The sequence below is a fragment of the Oryzias latipes genome, chromosome 7 (assembly GCF_002234675.1).
Source record: "Oryzias latipes chromosome 7, ASM223467v1".
Taxonomy (NCBI): domain Eukaryota; kingdom Metazoa; phylum Chordata; class Actinopteri; order Beloniformes; family Adrianichthyidae; genus Oryzias; species Oryzias latipes.
The window spans coordinates 792,465-814,187 of NC_019865.2; the positions used below are offsets into that span (position 1 = coordinate 792,465).

The following is a 21,723-nucleotide window of genomic DNA, read 5'->3' on the forward strand; positions in this document are numbered from 1 at the left end:
TGACGCTTTCTGCCACACATGGCACAGTTTGTCTAGAGGACCCCCCCCCCCCCCCCCCCCCAAGGCTCCAGATATCAACCCAGATCTCCACCACCAAAGCACCCCCCCCCACACACACACACACACACACACACACCCCAGTGCTGACAGCAAACCGGTCTTCTGGACCCAGATGGATCAGATGTGGATCCAGATGACATCAGTTTTACGGGGGATCAGGTCTGTGGCAGCCTTCGGCTCCGCCGTGTTCCCCTCCAGGGAGAGACCCGGCTCAGTGAACCCTGCTCACTTCTCCACAGCCGGCAGTATTGCAGGAATCTGGTCTGACTGCACTGAGCGTGCTCAGACCGGTGCAGGAATCCACCACCGGTTGTCTGCAGCACAGGAATGTGATTCCACGTCGTGATGTCAGGGAGGGGACATAACGCCATACAGAAAGTCATGCTTTAACATTCCCAACCTGCAGATTATCCTTCATCTCTAATCTCTGCAAACGGAACCAAAGAAGCAACAGATTCTGGAAAATCCCTTTTTTTTCATCTGAATGCAGAAAAAAACTACAGCAAGTCAGAGGAGTCAAACTAACCAGATTCAACTTTCAAAGTTTCAGATGAAAAGTACTGTTGCTCTGGTTTCATGTTACCTGTTCCAGCAGCACAGAGGTGAAGACAAATGCCTCTAATGTTTCTGCACGAGAATGAAGGTCTTTGCAGTCAAATCCATAATCACTAAAAATAAATGCTATTTATTTATTGAGGAGTAAAATAAGGAGTAAAAAAATGGTAAATTAGCAATTCAATGATAATAGTCTAGTTTATATCAAAACTACACTTTAAATCTGATGTTTTGCTGCTTTTTATCGACATTCCTGATTCTTTTTTCAGTGCAGAAAATGATGAATTCCAATCTTTTTTTCCTGGAGTGCATTATCATTTTCTAATCAAAGATGGTTTTTAAGGTCATTTATTTTTCATGCTTGCTTTTAAAAGCCCCTTTTGCCCCAGCCTTGTCTGTTAGAACCCATAGAAAATGGGCCCTCCCTGTTCTGCTCTGAACGGCCAACAAAAGCCTCTTCGGTTCTTTTTTCCACTTTCTTTTCTAAATAAAGTTGTTTTTTGGAGACAGGGTCAAATGTGGCTCTCTTTTTTTATTTAATTTTTTGTACTTTATTGTTTTTCATCACTTTTTTTGGGGTAATTGTTCTGACCCAGAATACACTAACAAACAAAAATAGTCAAATTAACTTTAAAATTGTACTTGGATTCTCCAGAGTTAAAGGAAAGTTTAAAAAATTTTGTTAGTTGAATTATTTAATGAATAAATTTGATCAATCTTCCCAAACAGACCTCAGACTGATGTTTCTCTCTACCAGAAACTCAACAGCGATGAGAGAAACATGATGACATGATTTGCTTTAAGGACCAGGTTCTGGATGTTTAACCCACAATGCAATGGGGCAGTAAATCTAAAAATCAGTCATTGCATTTGACCGTGAAGGAAACTAAGAGACCTTCAACGTTTTCCCCCCATCAAAAACACATTCCTCTGTCGGCTTCATCAAATGTTCAGCATGAAGCTAAAATGAGGAGAAACTGATGTGGCGTTTCTGGGAAACTCCTTTCTTAGCCGTTAAGATCACTGAGTTGGAGGCTCAGACGCTCCCAAGCAAACCCGTTTGACTCCACTGTCCAGAAGGAGACGGATGTCCTCGTCCACATGGAACCCCGAGAAGACAGAGGAGCTTTGCTCCTGATGCAGAGGAGGACGCCCCGGACGGCGGCTCAGAGAGCACAATGGGGGCTTAGCCGATGGAGGGACCTCACGGGTGAAACCAGGCGCTGAGAAAGAGGCTCTGTTCTGCTGAAACCCGATCCACACCTGACGGGGGCTCGGCATTCCTCCGTGTCCCACAGAAGAGCTTCCCGTGTCCAGGAGGTCCGACAGACGGCTTTAAACTAAACTTTCCAAATTCTTATTTTGAAAAAAGACAAACCAGGGAGAACATTTTCCACTGAAACTGTTTTATTTTTCATGCCTTACATTTTTAGTGCAGTACAAACAGTGTTTTCAGACTGTAGAGTCTTCAACATTTCACAGAAGCAGAAGTTTATCAAACAGATGTTGACATAGATGCTCCGGTTTGGTCCCAGCAGAGGAGCTGAAAGGACCTGATGCTAAAAAAAAGGTGAGGAAAAACCCTCCTGCAGATTCAGGATTTATTCTTCCTGCAGCTCGTCCACGTCTGTGGAAAGTGCCGCCCCGCCGCTCTGCGTTTGCTCATTAACCGAGTCTGATGCGCGACAACAAGAGGAAGGGAAGGGAGAAGAGCGGAAGGCAATGCCGTTTAATGGACGGCATTACCAGACAGTATTAGACTCGGATAATTACATCTAACCATGTCTGGTAAGACGCCAATCAACAGGCTGGAAGGATGACTTCTGGCTTTGCACCTTCACAAAGAGGAAGATGAAGCTGGAGGACAGAGAACAGAGCAGAAACAGGTTGGAGTGAGCACTTCCTCTTTTGTCGTAGAACAACGTCCATCACTCATGCAGTGAAACAGGCCCGGAGCGCAGAAGGTCACGGCGGCGGCGGCAAACAGACCGAGAGGAGAGCAAAGCCGAGCTGCTTGGCTGAGACGCTTCTTTTGACATGATTGTATTTATAGAAGGAACTTGTCAATAAAACCACGATAAGGGACAATTGTGGAGAGAAAAAAAGCCTATTTGATGTTTCTGTGGCTGGATAATGGAGCAGGTAAGCAAACAAAGGTGAGGTCTAATAGATGGGGGGGGTCTGTCCCTCCTTTCACAAACAGTGTTTTCGTTGCTGCTATTTGCTTTTTCTAACGCCCTTTTTGAATCTCTGTTTGATAATTTTACATCTGCCCACATCATTGACATTTTCTGAGGGGTCATTTTGAAAAGCTCGACCCTCCTTTGTGGTAGGTTTCAGCCCCCCCCCCCCATCATTGTAATGCTTCAGCCTGGCTCTCCATCAGCAAACACAGCTTTGGAAGCGGCGCCTTCATGAGGAACGTTTCAGGATGTGCCACGCAGGTAGAGCTGGCGGACCAATCACTGCCTTGTTTCCAAGCCCGACGCGGTTTAAGGGGGGGGACAAGGAAATAAAGGCCTGCAGGACCGGTGGAACCGTCAACTGACTGCTATTCTTTAACCTGGGTGGGGTGGGGCAGCCATAAAAGGTTTCTTTCTTTTTTTGAGGCAGACAGAAAGCAGAGAGGTTAAAAACACAGACGGAACATGAAAGCTGATGTTTAAGCTGGTTCCTGCGCAGAACTCGTCCTCCTCCTCTCAGGATCCATCTGTCTTTGCTCAGTCTAATGCCTCGTCTGTCAACACCGCAGCTCTCTTTGTTTGATTCATCAACAGCGCCGCGCCCCCCCCCAGGGGCACGGCTGATGTAACCCAAGCAGAAAACCGCCAACATCCTACGGTTTGGTGGGGAGTACAAACGTTCACGATGAAGAGTCAGCTTTGCTCCGGGACGGTGTCCTTCAGGGACCACCCCCTCCCACGGGAGAACCACATTGCAGGGCAGAGCCCCCCAGGAAACATCGTTACCAGACAGTGTTAGAGCAACAGCTGTACAGTCCATCACTGTCAGGTAAGATGGATCCTAGAAGACATTTCTATTGGTCCGATCCATGGGGGTGGGGGTGGGGGGGGGGGGTCGCAGACGTAAGTCGGTCGCAGCGGGCAGGTGACGACCATCATCATTACCAGGCAGTATTAGAGAAAGGGATGATATCCAATGCTGCCTCGTAAGATGGAGGTAGTCGCCTAAAGCTGCTCTGGCAGCAGCATCACCTTCACCTCCAAACCTCCTCTGCCAGCAGAAGACACGCTGACGGCCCCCAAAGACCACCGGACCGTCTTCAGACAGACTCACGAGTCCCCATCAGGAACAGGGAAGTCAGTGACAGAACCCTCATGGTGGCTGGGGGGTTTTCACCGCAAACCTGCAGTCGCTGCGCTACACTTGTTAATGATTGCCAAAACCTGTTCTGACTAGTCCAACGGTTTGGCACGGCTGCTCCTCACCCAAAATGTAGCTGCAAGTTATTTCAGATTTGTCTCCAGGACTAGAACCCGGCGCCACTGGGAGAGCTGGTTCTGTTGGAGAAGGTTGTGTAAAGAGGGGTGACGTGGCAGAACGCCGGCGACGCTTCGCTCACGGCCACGGTGTCAGGCATGAGGAGCGGGCGGAAAGGAGAGCGGCGGCGGAGGACCTCTCGGGTCTTTGTGTTTGCTGTGTGATGAAAGGCTGATGGAATGCTGCTCGGCCCGACCCGAGTCAGCCGTGTGTGCAGAAGGTCAGCCCCCGTTTACTCGATAACACGGATCCTTCACAGGTACAAAGCGTGAAACCCTCGCACGCCATTCTGACCTTTAAATGCTCCCTTCAACCGATCATTCAGCCGTAAATTAAGTAAAGATTCCCCCCCGATCGCCATGGCCAGGTTTTTTCACTGGAGGCATTTCTGTGCTCCTTCAGGAGGAACAGGTGTGTACAGTCATCACAAAAGCTATTCAAAGGAGGGGGGGGGCAGAATGCAGGAAAATTTAAGGGAGAAGAAGGTGGAAGAAGAAAATGCACCTGTAACCTTACCGTCGTCAATGGTACCCCAAGGAAAGAGTGCAACAAAACCCAGGTAAAGTGTTTAGAGGGAGGGGGCCGGGGCAGAAAAAGCTCTTGAGTTTCCAGCCCGCTGCCTGAGAACGCGGCGTCTTCCTCCCGGTCAGGCGGGCCCCGTGAAATGAGAAAGTCAAGCAGCCCTGCTCTCCCAGACCCATATTTAGTTAATCATCAGCGCTCTAAACCAGGGCTGCAGGCCATCTGAGGAAGAAAAGAGGAAGAGAAAGGAAGGAAGGAGGAGAAACAAAGTGTTAGCCCAGAAAAACTCCCCAGAGAGAAGTTCAGGAAAAACCAGTACCTGATCAGAGCTCGCTGAACGTCTGACCAACCACCTCGTCCTCCATTAGTCCAGAAACCTCCTCCTCTGACTACACACTCCCAGCCGCTCTGCTGCGGGGAGCAGAGTGAGTCGGCGCCGCTTACGGCGACCCACGCTCTGGGGTGAGGCCTGATCAGGTAACTCTGCCCTCCCTGCTGGAATGTGACTCTGCTGTGAAGTGAACAACCCGATAGGTAAACTGGCCTGGCCCTTAATCAATAGTTGCCGTCTTTGGGAGAAAACAATGGCGAGGAAACCTTAAACCTTGTTTAACTCCAGCCCTCATCTCGACCCCCCTAACCCCTCAACCCCCCCACCCCACCCTGACCGCAGAGGAGCAGCGCCGCGCTCTGATGTTCTCATCCCCCTGGTGCCACCTAAGCTACTTTTTAATGTACATTGAGTGACAAAGCCGGTTCATGTGTGTCCGTTGGTGGCTCCGCCCCCTGAGTTACTCCACCCCCTACCTGGCCTCTGCTTTGAATATTTCAAATGGGAGACTAAAATATTCACCTGATTTGAATTTGTTCAGTTTGTGAAACTCGGAGGAAGCGTTAAGTCCAATAACTTCCTAATCTGCCTAAAAATGGGACAAAACGATTAGAATGAGTAACTGCTGTGAATGATTGATGCCTTCAGGAAAAGCTGAACGGACCACAAACGTCTGACTCATCGCCTCGGTTCATCTGCAGTTTCAACGTCTCTCCTCTGAGGAAGTTCCACTGTTTTCACTGCAAACCTGAGTCCAACTTCCCAGAAGTCCTCAGCTGAAGTGGCCGCTGTGCTGCAGCAGAGAGCGTCCCGTCTCATGTGACCAGCAGCTATTCAGGTGCGTGAAAGAAGCGAACAAATGTTTCCCTTTCCACCAATCACAGCCCTCCACCTCGCTCTACTGTATGCCCTCCTCGTTCTCCCTCCATTTTCCTGCCTCTCAGCCGTCTGCGGCTTCCAGGTTCCTTTCGGCCTAAATCGCCCCAGATCAGAGCTCAGCGGTCATTTTCTGCCCCCGAAAAGCCCGGTTCTGCCTCAACGTGCCGAGCGCAGAGAAAGATGAGCAGACATTTTGTGTCCGTTTCCCCAGCAGGAAGCCGTCCCTGTTGGGACGCGTCTGAGCCGAGAAGCTAAAGAGCAGCAAGAAATGAGAGGAAAAGTAAAGGAAAAGTTCAAAGCTGAGCCCGAAGTGCTTTAGAGGCAAATGTGCAGCAGTGAACCGTCTGCAGTTGGGATAACCCGTTTGTAATTACCAGTAAAGAGATTTGGTGGCGTCACTCTGTGCCTGTTTGTCGTTTTTATTGCTCAGAGAGGAGTCAGCGTCTGCCTTCAAGTCCTTTGACGTGTCTGGCAGTTTGCCTCTACCTGCTCCGACTGGTCTGTCCAGTTCAGGAATGAGCGAAGCCTTCTATTGTTTCCTTTTCTTTCTCTTAGCTGCTGGAACACGATACGCAGTATTTTTGCATCGAAACCGACTAACCTCTCCTTCACCGACACGCAATCGCCGAGAGCTCGCCCCCGTCCGAGCGCCGAACATTTCCTGCTTTTAGCACAGACGCAGAGCCGAGCAACAGGTTACGGCAGGAGCCGAAGAGCTAAAGATGGAGACGGAGGAGAGGTCACGTTGGTGAATTTACCCGGTCTTTCCCAGGTGCAGTCAGTCGGCCGGAAACCCAACACAAGAGGCATCATTGTGTGGGGGCTCTTGGCGCCCCGTTGGCTGGTCTTCCTCCTTCCTGCTGCCGCTGAAGGACGCTCGACCTCTGGAATGGTTGAGGAGAAAAAAAGCCGTCCCTCCCAGGTAGATGCAGCCGTTGAGTCGGAGGACGAGCCCAGCCCAAAACCAACCAGTTTGCAGCTCGTCACTCCTCTTCCTCCTGGCGGGATCAGGCGGTTTTTTCCACGCGCCCTCCTTGGCGGTGTGGGACAGTTAAGCTCCTCCACAAGACAGAGGCTGAATTTGTAAAGGGCTTGGTTTACATGTAGTCTGACCCCCCCCCAACCTCCTCCTCTTTTCCCCCACAGGTGTAATTTTCAGGTCGTGGCCAATCTCCTTAGCCTCTGGCGGTCACAGGTGTGTCCTCTCGCTGTCAGCAGCCAATGGCGATAGTGGTGAACCCCCCCTCGCATGCCTCCCACCCTACAACTCGCTCACCTCCACCCTCCACCCTCCCTAACAGCCCCCAGGTACGGTGTTTTGTTTTTATGATGTCAGCTCCAGCTTCTGTGGGAACGACCTCCTTTGGTCCAATTACAGCAACAGGTAAGACGCCATCAGCCTCAGCTGCGCGGCACTCCTGCCCGCCTGGGGGGGCAGCGCAGGGTCCTCAGAAGCATCTGAGGTTTTCACACACATAAACCTTCACCTCCTTCTGAATCACCGAGCTATAACCTGAAATACCTGCCCTTTGCCCCCCCTTTGTGTACACACACCTTTTCCTACCTGGAACAATAACCCAGCGTAACAGCAGCCATGACAGCTGAGCAAAGGCCAGGTGAAACGCCACTGCTTTAACCTCAGAGCAGGGTGCCCATGAGCGTGGGGGGACCGAGCGGGGGCCCCGTCCCCACCCCGGCTCTCCTGGATACTGTGGAACAGAGCCTCTCTGGGTCTCTGTGTGTAATTGTGAGGATTAGTTCAACAACAATGAGCACAAATCCAGAGCCGTATCCAGTTTCAGAGAAGGCGGGGCAGCAGAACCGGACGACTGTTGGAGGCCGGGAAACAAACGGGCATCTGTGGAGGCCCGATCCAAGCGGCAGCAAGTCCTTCAGTCAACCGCCGTCTCCCAAACAGGCTGTGAGAAGCTTCACAGAGAAACGGCTCTGCGATTCATGAGCTTCAGCGTCAGGCACACTGTAGGGGGAAAATGCAGATGTGACTTCATGACATGATTCAGTGAGAAACCAGGTTCCTGCAGCTTTTCCTGACGAACCAAGACGCACGCCTTAAGCAGGTTGAGGATTCCTCCCATCCTGGACCTGCATGCGTCCAGGATTCATCCTCAAAGTGGGTTCATCCGCTTCGTGTCATGAAGCTCAGCCTGCTCCCAGGAGCAGCTCTTCTAAGAAAGGTCTGCTTTGTTTGGACTCTGCATTTGCATTCCAAATGAGGGCTGGAGTGGAGCACAGAGCCTGACCTGAACTCATTTGGCTACTGATGGCTATCTGGGCAGCCAGTCACGCAGGACGGCATGGGAGGCCGTCCATCACCCTCAGATGCAGAGCAACCGCCGTCGCAGAGAGGCGTCTGCTCACACTCTGCAGCGCAAACACAACCGCTGCACGGCCATGCGTCGGACTGTCTCCGCCAGCCTTTATGTCACCACTTTTGACAGGTTTGGCTGAAGTTACAGACAGAGCGATGCGACAATATCCCCATGGAACAAACCATTGTGTGGGTTTATTGTTCGTCTGGGAGAGCTCTTCTCCCTGTAGGTGCAGCTTAAACCTCCACCCTCAAGAACAAAAACAGAAAATGCATCACATGCAAAAAAAAAAAAGGACTGTACAATTTAAAAAAAGTTTTTCGTTTTTGGTAATGTTGCATAACATCCCTCACGAAGTCCTTCAAAATTATGAAAACACAAAAAACGGAAATAAATGGCTTTGCTTTTACACCCTAATGAACGCAGAAGCATAAGATGAACCCTTTGTTTTCTGAAGACACGTCTGCGTTAAGGTGGCGGGGCTCAGCACACCTGCTGCTGTGAAGCGACCTGATTGGACCAGGCGGGGGGGTCAGTCAGGCGCCGCTGCTCTGCAGGTTTGCAGGATCAACAACGTTGATGAAAAAGATCTGAGACGAGCAAAGAGTCCGTCTCTGCACAAACGCGTGAAACTCTGAAATGAACAAAGTGGCTTCTCAGCGAAAAGCCACCAAACCAAAACATCAAAGACAGCCAGATCAAAGCAGAGTGGAACGCTGAGGAACAAACGGGACGGTCGGGATGAGCGGGATCAATCCCAAACCTGCAGTGAGCAAAGAGATGATTTAGGAAGCTTTGTCTGGCAGGTGAGGCGGCAGCCGTGAGCGCCTCTCTCCTCACATCAGCAAAGAAAAGACGAGCTGCTCCCAGAAGAGCCTTTCTGCCTGCTTGTGTGCAGATCTCACCGTCTGTGAAATCATTCAAACTATTGACAAAAAGCCAGAGGAGCAGCCAGTGACTACTAACTAACCTCTGCTTGGTTTCTAAAGGTTGTATGTAGGTTTCTACAACCTTTAGCCAGACTTCCAGCAAAAACAATATCTGGGAATTTAAAATGTATAGATCTGTTTGATTTGTTTCTCTCAGTATTTTAGGTTAGAGTCTGTAGTTTTAATACAAATGTCTGAAAACTGACATTAAACATTCTTAAATGAACGAAACCATATCTGCAAACTGTTGTGTGGATCACAGCGTGACAGAAGACACAACAGCAAACGGCGTCTTCTCTGTTCCTCTGCGTGCTCCTCTGTCTTTTTCCACAGCAGGTGAAAGAAGCTTCCAAAGCGGAAAGAAAACCTGCAGAAGTCGTACATTTCTGGATGCATGTAAATGTGTGCAGGACTGTTCACTCCAAGGCGGAGGTCAGACCTGAGACCAAGAAGATTGGACCTCCAGACTGAACCATTTGGAAGACAAAGATACCTGGATGCTGTTCACCAAGTCACCCCTAAAACCTGCAGCCATTTTACTTATATTTATGCGGTAAAAGTTAGCGCAATAGTTTAAAAAACAATTTGTTCAAAAAAGGCAAACGTTAAATGAATACTCTAAAGGTAAGTACGCAGTACAAGAATGATGTCTCATTTCATAGTTCAAAGGCTTTTCAGAGTCACATGATCAACTCAAACCTGACAATTAACCCTTGTGCTATCTTAGATGACGCCCCCCCCCCCCTTCCATTGAGGTGTTTTCCCTACCATGACAAAGGTGGATAAAGGTGGAAAGATTTCATGTAATCCATGGACACCAGTGAAGATCACAAATCATTGAAGAAAAAAGGTTCAGAGCTCTGTCTAGTGGGTCTAGATGACCCCACTGTCTAGTGGGTCTAGATGACCCACCTCCCAATGTTAAAGTGCCTAGGATAGACCAAGGGTTAAGCAGCCAGATCAATAAATACTAGGCTGGAAAGATTAGTCGATTAATCGATATGTAAAATTTCTGTTCCCATGATCCAACCAGATCAATCTGTTTGAGGTAGAATCAAATCGACCTAAAATGATTAAAAAAAATCATTTCAAAGTTAGATAAATCAAAAATCGAATTAATATTAGAAAATACCATCTGAATAGAGACTGTAGGTTTATGTCACTCTAATGTAAAACCGACCAATCACAGCAACAACACACGTGTGATGTCATGAACACGGATCAGTCCATCATTCCAGTCCAATGTGTGGACAGACTGTGAATAAAGTCATGTGACCATCCAGGGTCTAGAATGTTCTAAGAATGTTCCCTTTGGATTCTTTGGATGTGGAAAAACAACAATGGTGAACTTTAGGAAACTAACATGTGAATGGATTTGACATTCATTCTAGTTTACTTGTTTGTTTGGACACAGATTTCATTTAACTTGATGATCTGGAAGAAATCCAAGAATCTGGAAAACTGTTCAGTAGCAGGAATTTCTGTCTGGAAGTTTGGATCAAGAGGATCTGGATGCACTTTAGGACAGAGGATCTGGATCCACTTTAGGGCAGAGAATCAATAATCAATGATAAGAGATCAATAAAATGACTGGTTCCAGCTGGTATATTGGAAGAGGGAACCCAGCTGGGATTTGAACCAGAACTTTTCCCACTGTGCTGCAAGAGTGCAAACCACTACACCACCATGCAGTCCTTCTTCAGGTCTTTGTCATTCATTTAAAAATGGCCAACAGTTCCTCCTCTTTAGGGACATTTGGGCATCAGAGGCTCTGAAAAGGCCCCAAACAGGTTAGCTCTGTGGAAGACACTGGGTCGTGTGACCACTTCCAGAGTTACCTGTCCTAAGGTAGATGTCTCAGAAATAGTTGGAGACTTTTTCCCTTTTGGCTGAAACTCAAGTCCCTGCCAATCAACATCTTATCTCAGAGTTTTGTCTCAGCACAGGTGTGGAGTAACAAAAAGCAGTCCTGGGAGTAACTCCTTACTGTAACAAGTTACTCTTTGCTGTAACTCAGTCTGTAAGGCTTTGATGCTGAGTTTAGTGGAATACTGTACACACTGCTGCATCATAACGTCAGATTGTTGTAAGAAACCAAAGAGGATCCAAAATGTCCACAAACAAATGTTTCACTGGCATGGACCTACATTTCTGAGCTAAATCTCCTGCTGGCCGTCACAGATCCAGTGATAATTTTGTTTAGTCGTCTAAAACTGAATCCATTCTTTGGAGTTTTTCTGCGGCTGCAGCTGCTCCTCTTGGCTCCGTTTCTCCTGCTGTAACCCTTGGTCTATCCTAGGCACTTTAACGTTGGGAGTTGGGTCATCTAGACCCACTAGACAGAGCTCTGAACCTTTTTCTTCAATGATTTGTGATCTTCACTGGTGTCCATGGATTACATGAAATCTTTCCACCTTTATCCACCTTTGTCATGGTAGGGAGAACACCTCAATGGAAGGGGGGGGTCATGGGATGACACAAGGGTTAAGATACTCAGACGCCTGTTTGTCGCCTCGCTGGTTTCTCTGCGTCGGCGGACTTTCCTCCAGAACATTTCTGTGGACATATCGGAGGATTTGATCCAAAAGTCTCTAACTTTTGATGAAGGTGTTGGAGGCCGTCCTCTAAAGAGGTCAACGCTCTGATGGCGAGCAACAGCAGACGTCCCAATTCCCTGAGCTTTGTCTCACACAGGAGCTTTGACAGTCACATGACGGCGGCACATTTGACCAAAAGTCATTTTAATAATCATTTGCATGAAAAAGCAGAACCCTCCTTTGCATTAGTTCTCAGTTCCCAGCTTGTCAAACGGCCTCAGCAGAGCCGTTTCAGCTTCAGCTCTGACCGGTTCCCAGATGAAAGCGTCCGTCTGTGTGTTTTTATTCACCCACCGCCCTTCTGCTCAGAGGCTCTGGGATAATTAGAGGTCTCCATCGTCCAGGTGTGATCTTTACAGTCCCTCATTACACGGATCAGCATTCAGTCACTGATTTCATCCACATTCATTAACCTCCTGTCTGTGTCACACGTCTGCTGAAATCCACCCAGAAGAAATCAGATTCTCCTTCTTCAAGCTTTACATCCCATAATAATTATTAAATGTACAGTAGGAGAAGTACGGCTTCTTTTTGTTGACAGGGACAGAGCACTGGGGGGGGGGGGGGGGGGCGCTCTGTCAGCTGCAGCTCTGCTCTGACTTGCAGCAGCAGAATAATTGGCCCCAATGGATTTGGGGTTGCTGGTGAGTGTGGTTGGCGCGGCAGTATCCCATAATCCCCAGCAGGGTTCTGTTGCTATAGGGAGGAAAGGCGAGGCCCTCCAATTATGATTCCTATCGTTTCCATAACACACCTGTTTGCCTCATCTGCTGCCAAACCGAAAACCCAAAGGTCTGACCCGCCCTCACCCGAAAACCCAAAGATCTAAACCACCCTCACCCGAAAAACCCAAAGATCTGAACCGCCCTCCACCCGAAAACCCAAAGGTCTGCACCGCCCACACCCGAAAACCCAAAGATTTGACCCGCCCTCCACCCGAAAACCCAAAGATCTGACCCGCCCTCACCCGAAAACCCAAAGATCTGACCCGCCCTCACCCGAAAACCCAAAGATTTGACCCGCCCACACCCGAAAACCCAAAGATCTGACCCGCCCTCACCCGAAAACCCAAAGATCTGAACCGCCCTCCACCCGAAAACCCAAAGATCTGAACCGCCCTCACCCGAAAACCCAAAGATCTGAACCGCCCTCCACCCGAAAACCCAAAGATCTGCACCGCCCACACCCGAAAAACCCAAAGATCTGAACCGCCCTCCACCCGAAAACCCAAAGGTCTGCACCGCCCACACCCGAAAACCCAAAGATCTGACCCGCCCTCACCCGAAAACCCAAAGATCTAAACCACCCTCATCCGAAAAACCCAAAGATCTGACCCGCCCTCACCCGAAAAACCCAAAGATCTGAACCGCCCTCCACCCGAAAACCCAAAGGTCTGCACCGCCCACACCCGAAAACCCAAAGATTTGACCCGCCCTCCACCCGAAAACCCAAAGATCTGACCCGCCCTCCACCCGAAAACCCAAAGATCTGAACCGCCCTCACCCGAAAACCCAAAGATCTGCACCGCCCACACCCGAAAACCCAAAGATTTGACCCGCCCTCCACCCGAAAACCCAAAGATCTGACCCGCCCTCACCCGAAAACCCAAAGATCTGAACCGCCCTCCACCCGAAAACCCAAAGATCTGAACCGCCCTCACCCGAAAACCCAAAGATCTGAACCGCCCTCCACCCGAAAACCCAAAGATCTGCACCGCCCACACCCGAAAACCCAAAGATTTGACCCGCCCTCCACCCGAAAACCCAAGGATCTGACCCGCCCTCACCCGAAAACCCAAAGATCTAAACCACCCTCATCCGAAAAACCCAAAGATCTGACCCGCCCTCACCCGAAAACCCAAAGATCTGAACCGCCCTCACCCGAAAACCCAAAGATCTGACCCGCCCTCACCCGAAAACCCAAAGATCTGAACCGCCCTCACCCGAAAACCCAAAGATTTGACCCGCCCTCCACCCGAAAACCCAAAGATCTGCACCGCCCACACCCGAAAACCCTAAGATTTGACCCGCCCTCCACCCGAAAACCCAAAGATCTGAACCGCCCTCACCCGAAAACCCAAAGATCTGAACCGCCCTCCACCCGAAAACCCAAAGGTCTGCACCGCCCACACCCGAAAACCCAAAGATTTGACCCGCCCTCCACCCGAAAACCCAAAGATCTGACCCGCCCTCACCCGAAAACCCAAAGATCTAAACCACCCTCACCCGAAAAACCCAAAGATCTGACCCGCCCTCACCCGAAAACCCAAAGATCTGAACCGCCCTCACCCGAAAACCCAAAGATCTGACCCGCCCTCACCCGAAAACCCAAAGATCTGAACCGCCCTCACCCGAAAACCCAAAGATCTGACCCGCCCTCCACCCGAAAACCCAAAGATCTGAACCGCCCACACCCGAAACCCAAAGATCTGACCCACCCTCCACCCGAAAACCCAAAGATTTGACCCACCCTCCACCCGAAACCCAAAGATCTGACCCACCCTCCACCCGAAAACCCAAAGATCTCAACCGCCCTCAACCTCTTTATCTAGGTGATGGAGTATTCTTGGTTTCATTCATTAGAATAAAAAGTCCTGATGGAATCTGCAGCAACCACACACAGATGAAACCAGCAGAAGGAAGATGCATCCTCCACAGACACACACACACAGACACACACCTTGTTGTGGGTCAAACACACCTGCAGAGCTGCTGGCCGGCTCAGGTTTCAGCCATTCGCGCTCCAGACGTTGTTGTTTGTTCAGGAAATGAGCGAAAACGCCGACCTGAAGGTCGTCGCTCATTGTGGCCGTGTTTAAACAGCACACCAGCCGCACCTTCACACAGCCAAATTTGGCATTGTGAGGCTTGAAAGTGCTTGTGTGCGTTTGCTTTGAGGGCATTATGAGGCACTATGACAGCATTGCATCTCATAACACACCTGTTTGCTTCTTCCAAAGACTCTCAGGTAATCAGCTCTGTCATGTGTTTGCTGAAGCAGCAGAATGACAGCACTGACAATGAGTTCAACAACTGTATGGTTTGGTTTACGCTCAGGTGCGGCAGGAACGGCACCGACCCAGACGTTCAGCAATGGCTGATGGGAAAACATGACGCATGTGAAAAACACCTGAAGACACTAACTTCCTGCACAAACATCATGAAGTCTCCTGACCATGAGCTTTAGGTGAAATGTGGAGTGAAATCCACCAAAGCTCCTGGAGAGTTTGCATTTAGATCACTGAAGGATGGAACCAGAGATACAGACTTCAGGATCTGACCGGATCTCTGGTTGTGATGTTTTAGTTTGAGACCAGCACTCAGAGGCTTTGTTTTCAGACTTTTTACTCTTTACTCAGTTCCCCACCACCTCCACCACCTCCACCCCATGTAAGGGTGGGGTGCACTGTGGATAATTTGTATTTTATTTTTCCCACTGACCTTCAGGGTCATGTGACCCGTGAGGTTCAGACGCTCAAAGCGAGGAACGGGTTTCTGTCCGAGACTGTTGGATTCATTCAGAGGTTCTCAGGTCCTCTGAAGCTGCGGTGCTGTGACAGGCTGTGGCACCCCCACCCCCCACAGAGCGTGTCATGGGCCCCCGCTGCAGGTAGCAGCAGCTCAGGCTATAATGATGCAAGACGTGTTTGTGATGGGGAAGGTGTCTGGGGAGGGAGGCTTCAGGTGAAGGCATCACCAGGAGCCAACCCCCTGGGACCTGTTACCAAGAAATACAGCCCTCCCCCAGCCAACGTCCTCCCATGAGCCACTGCACTTCCCCTTCTGTCAGGACCACGTCCCCCACCGCTCAGCTCCTCCTGCTCTCAGAAAAGCAGCTTCAGGAGGAGGTCCATCCTTTTGGAGATGGAACTGTTTGTTTCTTCACACTTTTACTGTAGAAGCTCAGTGGTTGAAGCTGGACCCACGGAGGACTCTGCAGGTCAGGGCCATCATGGCCCCCCACCCTCCATAAGGCCTTCACTGAGAGCAGCAGACCGCCATCCCATCCCAGCTTCACTCAGGAGTCTTGTGTTGTTAGACACCACAACCGAGCATCAACAAATGCAATAAATGCACTGTTTGAACATTTGATAGTGTTTTTATTCATCATTTGATGTGGGAGTCTGGTTGAATGTCAGCAGCTGGCCGTTCTGTCCCCACAGTCCGTCTGCAGATGAAACATCTCAGCCTGAAGCTCCCGGTTCCACCGTCTCAGCCTGCAGAGCCGAAGCGGATGTTTCCTGTTTCCGTACAGACCGGTTCCAGCAGAGCAGATCTCATCTCTGTGGGAACTTCTGTTCCTCATGCAGGTTCCCCAACAACCCCCCCCCCCCCCACACACACACACACTCATCATGAAAAGAGGAAGGACCTGTGTCTGTCACATGTACGGTTTTAGAAAGCGGATTCTCTCAGAACCGTGGCTGTCGTGTAACATGAAGAACCTCATGGTCGCTCCACAGGTGCTGTCAGAACTCACAGAGCGGGTCAATGATCAGTGAAATGTTCTCCTTCATTAGGAAGCAGAATCAAAGTCCGCCGGCCTAAACATTATCTCAGCGCGTCTGCCACAGCAACAGCTACACATTAACACGTAGAGCTTTACTGCCCACCGAACACACCCTCTGGATTTGGCGCTGCACTGTAAACACTGCTGTTTGGGTAAGCAGGTTCATGCAGTCCTCTGAGCCAATCAAAAGCAAGCAGGCGCTTCTGCGGGCGCCATGGAGACCAGCTGCTCTCCAGCTGACGGCTGAGGAAGTGCAGGTACAGTTCAGCACCGATGCATGGACCCGGGTGAAGCTGCTCTGGTTTAGCCGACGGTGTTGGAGGTTCTGTTAGGAACTTTGGAGGAAAAAACACCAACAGAACCTGCATCCGCATGAAACACACTTCCCCTCTTAACGCTCTCAGCTGGTTTCCCATCAGACTGAAAAGCCTCTGTAGAGGTGAGAACACCTGCAGCTTGACCCCAGCGGACCTACCTCCTATTGAAGGTCGCCTCTGGCCCAGAACCTCATCCCAGCTCTCCGTGTCTTCCCCGTCATCCTCCAGAGGCTCACTCAGCACGTCCCGCAGAGGAGCCGGGTGAAGGCAGGGGTCCCGCTGCCGGGCGGACTGCATTGGAGCTGGGAGAAGCAGGGAGAAGATGCTGGCAGCTGTGATGTGTGTTGAGAGGAATGCAGCGGCGTTATCAATCCAGGAGTTATGCAAGAGCGCTTTGGTGGAAACCTTTGCCTGGTACAGTCTCAGGCCTCTGCCTCCTCATGGACACAGAGCGAGCAGCTCCTGCCGCAGGACTTCCTGATTACCCTCAGCGAGGGGGGGCAGAGGCCTGCAGTGAAGGTCATCACAGAAACACCAAGACTTCTTCCAAGTTTACCGGCTATTTTTAGCTCGCATGTTGTTTTGGAACGGACCAGGAGCTTTTAGGAAATGTCATGGCAGAAAGCCCGTCTCTGTATACCAAAATAAAAGCTTTCAAACGCGTCGGCCATTTTTATTTTTTGTGGAAATAAAGTTTTACAAAAATGTTCAGGTCTGAAGCTGCAGAAGAACCGGTCACAGAGAAAAACTGTCATCAATGTTTCATTTGAGAGACCAAATAACTACAAAGCTCAGGGGCTGCAGAGACCCGGGGGCTGCAGGGACCCAGGGGCTGCAGAGACCAGGGGGCTGCAGAGACCCGGGGTATGCAGAGATCCGGTAGCTGAAGAGACCCGGGGGCAGCAGAGACCCAGGGGCTGCAGAGATCCGGGAGCTGAAGAGACCCGGGGGCAGCAGAGACCCGGGGGCTGCAGAAACCCGGGGGCTGCAGAGACCCGGGGGCTGCAGAGACCGGGTGGCTGCAGAGACCTGGGGGCTGCAGAGACGTTGGGGCTGAAGAGGCCCGGGGGCTGCAGAAACCCGGGGATGCAGGAGACCCGGGGGCTGCAGAGACCCTGGGGCTGCAGAGACCCGGGCCTCATGACCCGGGCAGGATTTACAGCATGTCATCTTTGAGCTTTCACAGCAGACAGTCGACTGCAGACTCAGCTCTATTCTTCACAAAGAAAACTTTGTTTTTTAACCCTGGAGAACCAAACAACAATTATCTTCAGGGTTTGGAAAGTTAACTAAACAAATTTGGATTATTTGTTCATTTTGGTAAAGCAGAAATTAACAAAAAATTAAAACTAAAAACAGAAAAATAAAAAAACAGAAAAAACAAAAACTACATTAAAAAAAACAGAAAAACGAAGGCCAAATTTGACCCGGTGGGTTCTCCAGGGTTAAATCAAAGCTGTTTAAAAGTCAGAATTTATTTTATTAATTAGAATCTTCTAATCTTAAATCCTGAAGTTGGAAAAAGACAGAAGAAAGGAAACTTGTAGAAGTTTAATGAAAGATCAGAAACCAAACCAAGACAGTGAAAGACTGAAACACAACAGGGAGGGGGGGCAGAAGCTGCTCTGATGAAACCTCCAACCCAGTGTGATTGTGACTTGGGGGGAGGGGGGGGGTCTAAATGATCAACAAAGATTCTGTAAAGTCCAACAAACTAAAGAGCAGCAGAGAGACCTGAACACAGACAGGACCGGGTCAGAACCGACACGTCTGGGTCCGTTTTCAGTGGAAACCAACATTTAAGACGCACAACAAACAAACAACAAGTTGACAAACAGAAGGAGAGCACGGCTTTTTCTGTTCAAATGACATCGTCTGGGGGGGGTCCTTGCTGGGGGGGGTCCTTCTCACAGATTCAGAATCATCCAGGTGAAGTGTTGAAGCAGCAGACCTGCTTCACAAAGTCTGAAGCCTCGTTTCCGGACGTCCTGAGCTGCAGAAGCTTCGGTTGACATTTGCATCAAAGGCAAATCTGCTGCTGGACAAGCTGCACCCGTTCAGTGACGTCCGTCCCGCCGGCTTGTGAGCCTCGTGGAGAAGATCAGAAAAGATCAACCAGACCAGCTGACTGATGTTTTTCACCCCCCCCCCCCCCCCCCCCCCTGTGAAGAAGCCCCACAGACACATGTTATGGTGAACCTGTTTGTCTTCACATCCTCCTCAAACGTCTCGTCTCTCCTCATCTTCTGTTTGACTTTGTTTGCATTTTCTGTAAACGTGGGCATGAAGAATGATCTGTCTGTCCCTCCGAGTCTTCTGCTCAGACCTTCAGCCCCCTCCTCCTGCTGATTTTCATAAGCAAATGGGTTTAAGTGAATTTGCATCTCGAAGCGTCTGCAGCTGCAGCAGACGACACGGCCCAGACGTGCTCTCATCACGGCTGCTGGTTCTGCATCAACCGAGGCTGCAAAACCCGCAGCAGTCTGGTCACCTGACCTCCAAAACCCGCAGCAGTCTGGTCACCTGACCTCCAAAACCCGCAGCGTCTGGTCACCTGACCTCCAAAACCCGCAGCGGTCCGGTCACCTGACCTCCAAAACCCGCAGCGGTCCGGTCACCTGACCTGCTCTGAAGAAGAGAAACATTTGCAGAAATGTCCAACTTTTCTGAAATAAATGACGCAGGAAAACGGAGCTTTGGGGTCAAAACCTGGAACCTCACATCTGATCTTCATCCATAAGATCATCTGAAGGTGGGGGCAGGTCGTGTCCTCTGGGGTCACCATAATTACCCCATCTGCTGCATATGTGCGGTGCTCCCCTGCAGGAATTGTAATGACCCCCCTCTTAACAAAGCGCCGCGGTCCCAGACAACAGCCGTAGGAGAACAATGAGGGGCAGGTGGGGGTCCACAGGTTGGGGCATGGGTGGGCAACAGATGTGTTAAGCTGCAACACAAAGGTGTGGCTGGTTTCCAGGGAGTTAAAGGGGAGTTCTGCAGACCGCTCATCATCACGATTATGAAGCAGGAAAAACAGCGCCTGCTGTCACGGAGCCGGCGCGGGCAGAGGGCGGAGGTTTGGGGGGGGGGGTTGCATCAGAATCAGCCCTGGGAGAAACACGGCTAAAGAAAAACAAGATACCCCCAGTGGGGTTGTTTGTGGAGCTGGAGGAAGAGCAGCAGGAAGATTCAGAGGAGATTCTGATGTTTGCAGTCGACCTTTCACTGCATCAACCTGCATGACTTCACAGAAACGCTTCCTGAGGTTTTCACATCCTGGAGCTCCATGTGGACCAACACCAGTCCTCTTAACTTTCACCGTTTCCTGCGTCTCCAGGGTCGTCTTCAAAGTCAAGCGACACGTGATTTCATACCAAACAAACTCGGGAGACAGCGTCAGAGCATGTTCGCTGTTTGACAACAGAGACGGCACATCCTCGTTGCCACGGCAACTGCAACGCCTGGCTGCCGTGTGGGGCACATGCCAAAGGGTGTGGTGCTGCGAGTCTCCGCGCTGCGCGGCCGTTTCTGCCCTCAACCTTCAGGCTGAGCTGCTGTGAGGTGGAGACGGAGGTTTGAAGCTGGAAAACCTGAGAGATGAGAACCAAACCGTCAGAGGAAACAACGTCTGAAAGCAGCTGCAGCTCAGAATGTGCAAGAAAAGAAGAAAACTCCGCAGAAACTCCAATGTTTAGAAAATAAAAGACTTTTGGAGGAAAGTCTGAGTCACAGTTTGAAGATGCTTTTTCACAGAAATGCCGTTTCAGAGTTTAGGATGATGAAGATGATTCCCTCAGAGTCTTCAGCTGCTGACCTCCTCTGAGGAAAATCGCCTCAAGATCAACTTTCAAATGTACCGGCAGAAGGTCGCGTCCAAATTCCTTCCCAACTCATTATAGAGAGCCTTCTCCATCTTCTAGAGCTGTCCGAATCTACACGTCCAAAATCCAGTGTCCTGGAAATTTCCCAGAAGTCTCTGTGAAAAACTATTGATGCTCACTAGATCGGTGAACATAGACCACAATGCATTGCGTCGCAGCAATTTTTACCAAAACAATGTATTTAAATGTATCTTTTTTATAAACCATCAACTTTTTTATCTTCAGAAGACAGTGGACTACTAAATAATCGTCGTAAAACACTCATAATGATTAGATTTTCACTTTGTGAAATCCACAACGTCACATCCGCCGTTTAAAAAAAAAGTGGTGAGCGAGGCGTCTGAATTGCTTTTAGAATCCAGGGCACTATATAGTGTCGTACTAGATCGTTTTTCAGTAGTTTGGGGTTAGGGCGGGAATTCGGACACAGTCTAAGAGATTTTCTCATTTTCCCACAATGCATCTGTCCTTTTTAACATCTGACAGCAGAACTGCTCTGCTTTCCCGTCACACACTGAAGCTTTCTTCACTGCTGTGAAGTTCAATCTAATCTATTCAGAAATCAGGTTCTCACTGCCCCCCCTCAGAAGACTTTTCCTTATTTCAAAAGATATACCCCCCCTCCCCCCAGATGTTTCCACATCCTTACATTGAACGAATGGAAAAGTGTGACCTTCACTGTGTCAGCAGAGACATTTGGACAAAGGCTTTCCTGAAGACAACCTGGATCCCTGTGAGGAACCAGAGAAGAAGAAGAAGAAGAAGGTCTCGGTTTGTAAATGAGACCACGGACAACAGCATGTTTGCCCCCCCCCCAGTCTGTGAGCGTCTGAAAAGCCAAAGCTGGCGAGCAGGAAAACGGAAGTCGCGTCTAAAACAACAAACTTCAACGGAGCAAAATGAAGAACACAAAGGAACATCCCGGTTTCTGTGTACCTGCTGGCTCCGCCCCCCTTCCAGTAACCACACAGGCAGGATCTGATCCGACCCGTTCAAACCGGTTCGTCGAGTCACACGTCCTGAGTGGAGGTGAACAGAAAATAGATGATTCATCTGATCGTCTCCTACAGCTTCATCAGTGAACACCTGAAACACGAAGGGCTCAGAACGACCTCCAAGCCAAAACCACCTTCACCCAGGTCATTCCAGGTTACTGTAATCTGATTACATTTAGTTTACATGAGGGACCAGCAAAAGGAGACGGTGGAGAACTCTAACAGATCAGAACCAGAACTGGAAAGACAGAAACACTGAAAACCAGTGGAGGAAAACGACGAACGTTAGCAACCATGCACCATGAGAGAAGAGGAAG

At 49.8% G+C, this 21,723-nt stretch overlaps 2 long non-coding RNA genes and 2 other non-coding genes across 4 annotated transcripts; 1 reads left to right on the plus strand and 3 right to left on the minus strand.

The window, feature by feature from the left end:
* Positions 1 to 2,000: 2,000 nt before the first annotated feature.
* Positions 2,001 to 6,692, minus strand: LOC105354305. The gene is made up of 2 exons (XR_002290492.1): positions 6,607 to 6,692; positions 2,001 to 2,472 (listed from the first exon to the last, which is right to left on the minus strand). It is a non-coding gene; the product is annotated as an uncharacterized LOC105354305 (long non-coding RNA).
* Positions 3,559 to 3,655, minus strand: mir200a (microRNA 200a). Its single transcript, NR_107112.1, has one exon. It is a non-coding gene; the product is annotated as a microRNA 200a (primary transcript).
* Positions 3,684 to 8,472, plus strand: LOC105354304. Its single transcript, XR_002873497.1, has 2 exons — positions 3,684 to 5,807; positions 6,621 to 8,472. It is a non-coding gene; the product is annotated as an uncharacterized LOC105354304 (long non-coding RNA).
* Positions 3,718 to 3,815, minus strand: mir200b (microRNA 200b). Its single transcript, NR_107113.1, has one exon. It is a non-coding gene; the product is annotated as a microRNA 200b (primary transcript).
* Positions 8,473 to 21,723: the final 13,251 nt, after the last annotated feature.